The following is a 9,782-nucleotide window of genomic DNA, read 5'->3' as shown; positions in this document are numbered from 1 at the left end:
ATTTACAGTATCCTTAGGGGTCTATTCACTAAGCTGCCGAAGGATCTAGCTGTAGTTGTGGCTTATCCTTCGGCTAGCTTCGGCCCCAGGACCCCTTTGGTTCTACTATTCACTATAGCCCGTACAGCTCCCGAAGTTGGCCGAGCGGCTCAGTCAGGCCGAAGGTATATGCCTCGGCTCGACTGAGCCGAGATGAAAGGTGAAGCTGGCCGAACAGCCTGCTACTGACTTCTGGGCGGAGCTATTAGATAGCGGCTCCCGGCCACCCGGGAGAGAAACACTTTCTCCCAGAAAGGTTTACTCTGCTCGATCAAGTAGAGTAAACCTTTCCCTGCTCTGTTCTTCTTTTTTTTTTTTCTGATGACATCGGAGCCCCCGGCCGCCATCAGTCAAAAAAAAACAGCATAGGAATGCATAGCTAGATTCCTATTGGCTATTTCACTTTGCAACAGCCAATAGCAAACAAGCTATTGCACCCGCCCACTGCTGCTGTCAATCAGCAGAGGGGACCTGAAGTTCTCCATCAGGTCCCCTTCTAGTGATTGAGAGCAGCAGAGGGAAGGCGCAGTAGCTAGTTTGCTTTTGCCTATTGCAAAGTGAAATAGCCAATAGGAGTCTAGCTATGCATTCCTATGGTGTTTTTTTTTAAATTATTCTGATTGTAGCAGAACCACCCGGCCAATATAAAACTGTTGGGTGGAGCTAGCTGTTACTGCTAGCTGCGCCCAATCGTTTTCAATTTTGTTTTCTCCTTTTTAAAACGATTTTTCTATTCTGCTCGGTACCACAGAGGTACCAAGCAGAATAGCCGAGCTGAATGCCGCGCAGCTATTGACTCACTGCTGTTCGGCATCTATGAGAATAGGCCGCACAGCAGCGAGTATCCTGCTGATATAAGCCTTCAGATTAGCCTTACAAGCCTAATGTGAATAGCCGAACAGCGTAACTTCACTTCGGGTCGGTTATTTACTCGGCTACCTACAGCAGCTTAGTGAATAGACCCCTTCGTTTCAAGAAGGTGAAACATTACTGGGGGGTGCTGTGAGGAATTCTTGTGAGTGCCAAAGCATCCACAAGCCCAACGGTCAGGGTACCAAGAATCCAGACAGAAACTAAAGTGCAGGTTAAAAAATAAAGGAGTTTATTGAAAATAATAAACTTAAATGGAAAAAAAACAATAGAATGTCTAAGATGTCGTTGGTGCCAAACCAGAGGTCAGAAGTTTTTCATAGTTGCAGAATGATGATGTTTATGGGTTTGGTCATAAGAGGGCTCCAAAGTGGAATGAACAGTGTCAGACACATTGGAAGCAAGGCATGCTGCAGTTCAGCTGGAGGAGTAAGAAACCCTGACAGCAACTCCATGCTGCTCCTGTTTCCAACTGTTAAAATTACAGTCACCAACTTACAGTCAAGCTCATTTTGCATGTGGTATAAGTCTTTTAAGGGCATACTGTGTAATGTAATTTCAGAGTATTAAAGCAGAGGCAAACATTTAGAAATGCTGATTAAATTCAATTTAAACTGTGTTATTAAAAATAATAAGTCTATGAAGTACAAATGTATGAAGAGTTTCAATACTGTGTATACAATATTCATAAATTACCTTATTTGTTAATTACAGCTAAGATTTTATGTCTGTTATTTAAGCCAAGTAGATTTTTTAAACAAAACACAAGTGCAGCTTCTATTTGTTAAGTAGATAAACCACACTGTCTTTTTTTTATTTAAAGTGAGCCTCTGTTGATCATAAAGACTCTGTAATGCACATTGTTTTGTTAGCAAATGGGGCATGATCATTGTGCAAAAGACCCTGTTAATTTAGGGTTGTTCAATTATGCCAATCACCAAACGTTGCTGCAGAAACAAATCTCAAGGCTTCACCCTCACACTTTTTGCTATAGGTCAATCACTGTGATGAGCACTCTCAATGAAAAAAAAAATATGTTTGGGAAGCTAGAAAAGGTTTGGTCAGACCTCAGCAACTGTAATGACTGAGTTTGCCCTTGGTTTTTGGGCTCCTGGAGCATTCACAAGGTGCCCATTTTGCAGTCCTTATAGCAGTCTATTACCTGCTAAATAGTTAAAATTCATACTGTATATGTTAAATGGCAGTAAACACATGGGTGTTTAATTCCAGCATATCCTGTGAGGTGTCTTAGAGACAGGCCACTTTCTCTGGCAAAGATATTTCCACTCACAACAGACTAACATTAAATACTGTTCCATATTTTACAATAAAGGTAAAATAAAAAAAAATATTTAATGGTCAAACCATTATAACATTAGAAAATGCTTGTAAGGCTTTAACAAGTGATGCGTTTTGACAACATTTTTCCTTTTTAATGAAAGTTAATGCTGAGAATTATTAGAAGTGCAATGAATATGCTAGTTCTGTTCAGTCAACGTTAACGCGAATGACTATATATAACCGCAATAATTACTACTTTCCTCTTCATAATGTGATTGCAGTAGCTAAAGCAGAGTACTTGAATCATTCAAAGCTAAATGAAAAATCATATGTATAAGGAATACGCTGCATGATTCTTGCTTCTGGATTCCATATAAATACGTATAATTCATGCATTTTAACCTCTCTTCAAGTATTATTGACATTTAGCAATACAATGTCACACTTCAGTACTCAAATATGGCAGCCTATTAAGAAGTTATGTCACCACCTTGAAAAGTTTATTATAATCATAATGGAAAAACACCTTTGTTCTGACTTTATGCACAGCATAAAATGCATCCATTATCATAATTATTACACTTTAGCAACTTTTGTTTTCATCTTATTGTGCAATTAAGAAGGAACCATGGACACATGATGTTTTTTTCTGATCATATGATAACCTTTCTTATTGTTGGTTGTGAGCAATGACAATAGAGATAGGGGAAGGCACACATGTTGGTTGGCATGAAGTGCATTTTCTATAAAGTAATGTTCCTAAACATTGCAGAAAATTTAGAGTGATACCTTTTTGGCTAACTTAGGTTTTTAAACGTCCCTTCTTCAGTTTTTAAGGAATTCTGGAGTTGGTAATATGGTACAAGAAATTGTTATATTAAACAATCAAAGAGAACTCAGAACTGAGTTGCAGCACTTTGTACACACCTAATAAAGCAACTTGACTGGCCCATTCCATGTGCTATAATACCACCACCATGGGCTATCATTTTGTTGACTAGTAACAGTCAAGATCCACAGCATATACATGCATTGTGTGATTGGCCAGTACACTGTGTTATCACATAAGTAATAAGGATGAGCTTTGGGTTTGAGTTGACCATGAATTGGACTCAAACCCAAGTCATTTGCAGTTTGGAAAAATGAAAAACGGATGTGCCCATCCACATCTACAGCAACTAATTACAAATAATGTATCTCCTGTTGACTAAACTGTGATCATGTGGATCAGTGTGTGTTGGAGGAGACATGGGACAGATAGGGATAGATCACAGAATGTTTGCAGGAAGAGATAGCTGGTGATGATGAAAACGATTTTTCAATCAATCATTTATACTCTCAATGTGTGCAGAAGAGACCTGGAGCATATAGGGATAGATCACAGAGTGTTTCCGAGGAGCTATAATTGCTGCTATACTACCACTATCAAGTATTGCTGCTGAAAGCTGCAATGTTTACAGTCATTCATATACACAATCAGAGTGTGTTGGAGACTTAAAGATGATGTAGAGAGATTATACAGGGAGAGATAGCTGCTGCAATAGAGTTCTGCTGAAAGGTGCTATACCCAGTGCTGTATTGTACCACATTACAGGTAGTTGCAGGACTGCAGTGAAGCTGGTTACATTCTGTGCATTAACTGTACAACATTTTTGGCTATTTTCTTTGAAATATTATTTGTTTTAAATAAATATTGGATACATCCTTTCATTAACCCTTTCACTTTTTTGACCTCAGCTGGCAAGACCATTTTTGCAATTTTTCACCTTTTTTAATTTCCAACTGCATCTTTTAGAGTTTGTAAAATACCACCCAAACCATACATTTTCTGAAAGAACAGGACTGATAGATTAAAAATATTGTGCTACTAATTTTGTAGGTCCTGTAATATTTGCACAAATGTTTATCAAATCAATATTAAACCAATAATAATACACGATTAAATCGATAAAAGCACAGAGTTAAATTACATTTATTTTAAAAAGAAAAAATCAAGCACTGCAATGTGTTGTAACAACGTGCCACAGCGCATGTGCATGTTGTACACCACAATATGATGCACAATGTTGTACGTGTATGTTATGTTATGTGTGTGTGGGAGGGGTTGTGGATTGTTTTGTTGGCAGGGAAAGGGTTAACAAAATATCTTCATCAATCTGCTTTAAAACTCTGTTGTATTTGTTAATTATTAGTTCCTGTTCCCTTATACTGGGTTTCTTAAACGAGATTTGCAACTTCTTTGAAACGTCAGTGTCCACCTTTTCCATTATGCTATCAATATACTCCACATTGTTAGAAGAGCCCAAACATGTATTTAAGATCGAATAGAAAAGCTAATTTTTACATCAGAGAACCTTTTTATTATTACTATTTTTGTTATTACTATTATTCAGGATTAATATAGCGCCAACTGTTTACATAGCACTTTACAATATAAGGAAGACATTACAGTTACAATACAAATCAAGACAAGATGGTTACGAGGGCCCTGCCTGTGAGAGCTTACAATCTAAAAGGGAGGGGCAAGTGATACAAAAGGTGCTAGCTGTGTGGGAATGAATTGTTTAAGAAAGTGTCTAAGAAGGTTCTCATACATCCAGGTCATGGTACTATATATATGTAAAAAAAATCAAGATAACTGAACTTGCTGTATTTTTCTTGAAGACATTTCACTGGTCATCTGACTTGCTTTCTCAATTCAGAATCATGAATTTAGAAAGCTAGTCGGATGACCAGCGAAACGTCTTTAAGAAAAATACAGCAATTCCAGTTGCCTTGATTTATTTTTTACACATTTTTAAGAAAGTGATATTTCAGTGGTTAGGTTGAGGAAGGATAGGCTTCCCTGAAGAGATGAGGCAGACAGAGTAGGATATAGTCAGACAGTTTGGGTTTGCTGCATTCCAAAACACTTATAAATTTGACCTGAATATCTACATTTCAATAGCTCTTGGGCAGGAAAGGGTTAAAGGAGGACCACAGTCAGGATAAATATCCTAGATAATGACTGGTCATGTACACTTACTTTTTTCCTTTTTTCACTGTGAGCTAATGCAGGTCAAAACCACAGGTCTACCTAAATATAATTCCCCCAAATGCTTATATGTATGATTACTTCTCATTCCAACTGCTTGGATTTCCCACGGAATTAGGGAGAAGCCATGTGGAAGCTCCAAGTCCATCTTACCAGAACTTACACAAAGCTAAGAATTTTCTCCTTAAAGAAGAACCCAATGCATGTCAAAATGAACCCTTGCATTGTTTCGGCTAGAACTATGAGGTGAGTGGAAATCACTCATCTCATAGTTCTCCTTTAAAGTGTTTTTCCACAGCCAAATTGGGATAACACCAATATTATTTTTGTTACGTTTCTCATTCACATAGCATAACTTACATTTTTTAAAGTACTACTTGTTCTATACATTCTTTGTTTTAAAGGGATGGCTATTCTCTGTATTGAGTTTTGCTCTGGAATTCAAAGGTGCTGGGCAGGTTAATGTTAGCATAATTAACCTTTCAGTACTGTGGTGGCAGATCTCATTGAAAACTGTATTTAAACAACGTCTGTCCTAACAAAGGGTTGAACATCTAGATGCCTTGTATGTTAATGATGGGATGCTCAGTATGTCCCTAGTCTTTCTACCTAATGATAGAGCAGGAGGTTTTGAGAGGAGTGAAAAGGATGGTGATAATTTGAGATGAGGTTGGACATGTAGGTGGGGTAGAGTTGTGAATGGCTTTGTAAGTAATTGTTAATATTTAAAATGTTACTCTTCGGGTGTTTAGTAGCCATTGGAGGGACTGGCAGAGAGGGGTTGCAGACAATGATTAGTTGGGGAGGTGGATGAATGTGGTAGCAGCATTCATGGCAGACTGAAGGGCAGATACCCTGTATACAGGTAGGCCAATGAGGAGTGAGTTGCAATAGTTAAGATGAGACATGGAAATTGTCACTTAGAAATTGAAAGAAAAGCGTGCAAAGGCCTGCTATATAGACACATCTAAAAGGTAAGAAATATATATTTGTAAAATTATTTTTAGGCATGCTGTGTGAATAGCAACACATAACAAACATTGGCCAAAGCCAGCCGAAGGATCGGCCGAAGCTACGGCCAGATCCTTCGGCAGCTTTGTGAATAGACCCCATAGTGGAGGTTTCTCAAAAGTGGAAGTTAACTTTAATTTTTTTGTGGCTTGCTTCACTTTGGAGTATGATGTAAAGTGTGATGCATTTTCTGACCTGCTCCTGAAAACACCAGTCATGGACTTGATCAAGCAGCCAAGTCAGGGTGTAGACACAACTTCCAACCTACATACTTGTCACACCATGTCCGTGCATGAGTCACATGATTACATGTGATTCATGCACGGTACTGCGCAATGTACCTATGGGTATTTTGCAACCGCACCATGTGTTGCGGCATGGTCAATCACATTGTGGGTAGGAGGTGCATTTGGGGTGCCATTCAAATGAATGGTAATGCAACGCACCTCCCTCAGTTAATGTATGGCAGGAGATGGCCTGATGTGAAAGGGACCCAGTAAAACCTTTATTCCAGAAGGAAAACAACTGTTGCTGTAACTGCTTAGAACATGTTATCTGGAGTTTGACTTTAATTTGTTATTCACCCCCCCCCCATCCCCCCACCAGCCTTCACCAGCCTAGGCCTTACAGGGTAATGTTGCAGTGAGTATGACCTGAAAGAAGCAAGTAGATATCAACATCTGACTTTCTTAAACTGCATGTATGTTTTAGGTTGGTTTAAATAGAAATTGTTGAAGCCAATGGTGCATCATTGAGACAACTAGCATATTTAGAATCAGGTCAATGATGCAGTGCTGGGACTAGGACAAGGCTGATACTAGCACCCAAGGCAAAGACACTCTATTTTGCCCAGTTGGCAGCACAAATGTCTTCCTATGCCCTGCTACTGTATAAGTGAAGGTAAAATCATGTCCCATTTATATATTTACATACATGGATAATGTAAGGTGTGCCAATGCAGAGAGCCTAGGAAGCATTATCAAGAGGGCAGCACTAGGGAAGGAGTCCTAAAACAAGTGAAGCAGAAGGAACATTTGTAACGCACACAAGTGTCTTGGTAATTCTGCAGCAAAAGGTTTGCAAGAAACTGATTAAGTCATATTTTAAGTGGTAATTTGAAAGGCATTAGAAGGTTAGTGTATGAGTAGTGAGTCACAAATTGGTCAAATAAACAAATTGTAAACATTGGCTTCATATATGACCATACAAATGCAACATTTTCCAATTTGTGGAGAATAAAATAATTAATAAATCATGATTGTCCAGATTCCCAAATTGCATTACTCTCAACAGAATTAACATATCTGCATTCAAGCATTCAAGTAAATTAAAAACAGTTGTGACAATTCTACTGATTTGATTGTCACTAAGGGACACCACGAGAACTACATTTGAAGTACTATAATTTTAAAACTGTTTAGAACAGTAAAGAGTAGACATGTGCGATTTGTTTCGTTCCGAATCGAAATTCGGACGAATTCGAAATTCGGACGAATTCGTTCCGAATCGAAATTCAAACGAATTCGGAAATTTGGACATTCGGATGTATCCAAATTCCGAATTACAGATATAACGAATGCAAACAAATCCGAATTTCCGTTTCCGAAATTCGGTAGCGGTAGTTCGTTCGACCGTTCATTTAGTTTTCGTTTCTTATTCGTTTAGTTCGTTGGAGCAAAGTGACATTAGAGAAGGAGAAAAACATTTTCCCCCCCTCAAATGTCACTTTGCTGAAAACGAACGAACGAATGAATGAAACGAAAACGAAACGAACGTTCGAACGAACTACCGCTAACGAATTTCGTCCGAATCTGAATTCCGAATCCGAATTGACTTTCACACCCAAATCCCGAAAAACGAAATAACACAAATCCGAATTTAAAACGAAACGAAACTAAACAAATTTTTTGGCAGTGCACATGTCTAGTAAAGAGTGAGTTAAAATGCTGCTTATGACATGAATTAACTTGTTTACAAAATCATTATTTGTCTTGTTTGGAGTCACTAGCAGGTTTGCTTTCATGCTATGCTTTAACTGTTGAAGCATCACTTAAGAAAAATACAGACCTATTTATTAAAGTAAATGCCTATGCTTTACAAAGAAAATATTGAAGGTGCATCTTGGTGTCCTACTTTCCAAATCCCAATAGATTGCACCATATGATAATCTTTGAACATGAGTTGTTTTGCTACCGTACTAAGCAAAAGAAATGCAAGCATTTTCTACACTACAAAAGACTCTCAGATGTCAGGAAAGTGCAATATATGATAAAATAAACTATTGTAGCACAGTCACTGACAAAAAGTCATTGACAAAAGTTAGACAGATTCATACTGTATGTTTCCATAAATTGCTGCTGTAATTTTTTTTTTATGTCTTCACCTGTATGTTTATCATGCATCCTGCTGCGGCTATAGTTATGTTTTAATTGTTTTTACATAAATTATGGATAAATTAACATTTATGCTATCTGTCATGTGTTTAAAGTACAGTAATACATGTATGTAAAGCTGAAAGTGGCACTAACATGCCCCCAGCATAGAGCTTTTATAATTTTAAGGAAAACCTGTAACTTTGTCATTAATGGCCAAAGTGCACTACTTTATATTATTGCATGGATGCATTCATGAGTGTTTTGACCCCTATAGGGATTCAGTACTTCCCATATGTCCTATTTACAGAAAACAGGAGCATCTGGGGAAGTCCAGACTCCATTTTGAGGAGCACATGTAAAGGAAGAACATCTTCAGGCGTCAGCCATCATGTTTTGAATATGTTTTTCTTATTTTATCACTAGGTTTGCCCCATCGAGTCCATTACAATAAAACCTCTAGATTTGTTCATATAGTGTGGTTTATTTGGTGTATAGGAGGGTGTAGCTATATGTCAAACTACACACAGGCTACAGGGTAATGTGTTGTAAGGAAAGAACAGACATATGTTTTGATATGACTTAATGAATATGGATGATGTCCAGGTTCGCAGGTTTCATGAGTTTGAAATTAATTGTGTGGGTTTGATATTTTAAAATCTGACGTTTAGTTTACTTATTTGTTTTGAGATTGTAGTCTATCACAGGAGTGAGCTTGGAGTGGTGGCTACTTTACAACACACACTGGGACCATGGGGAACAAAAGTAGCCACCCTCATGAAGAAGGGACAGTGTCAGCATCAATTCAGAGATGATGTGAGGATATACAGCTCAGTGATACACAAATAAGACACATTTTTGTTAATAGATACGTAGTATTTGAGGTTGAATAAAGACATTAGTCCATCAAGTCCAACCTATTAAGATCTCATTCTAGTAATACCTGTACCCCTGTATATTACGGTCCCTTAAGAAATCGTCCAAAAGTTTCTTGAACAATTCCACATTCTTTGCTGAAATCACCGCCTGTGGCAGTGAGTTCCAGACCCTAACTGATCTTACTGTGAAGAACCCCCTTCGCCCCTTGTGCTGGAATTTTTTTTCCACCAATTTTAGGTGGTGGCCTCTAGTTTTTGTAATGGAGTTAATTTTAAACAGTTTATCGCTAATGTTGC

The sequence above is a fragment of the Nanorana parkeri genome, unplaced genomic scaffold, assembly GCF_000935625.1.
Source record: "Nanorana parkeri isolate BGI_ZX_2015 unplaced genomic scaffold, ASM93562v1 scaffold404, whole genome shotgun sequence".
NCBI classification, from domain to species: domain Eukaryota; kingdom Metazoa; phylum Chordata; class Amphibia; order Anura; family Dicroglossidae; genus Nanorana; species Nanorana parkeri.
The sequence above is the reverse complement of the archived record's forward strand: the minus strand, read 5'-3'. Positions refer to the sequence as shown.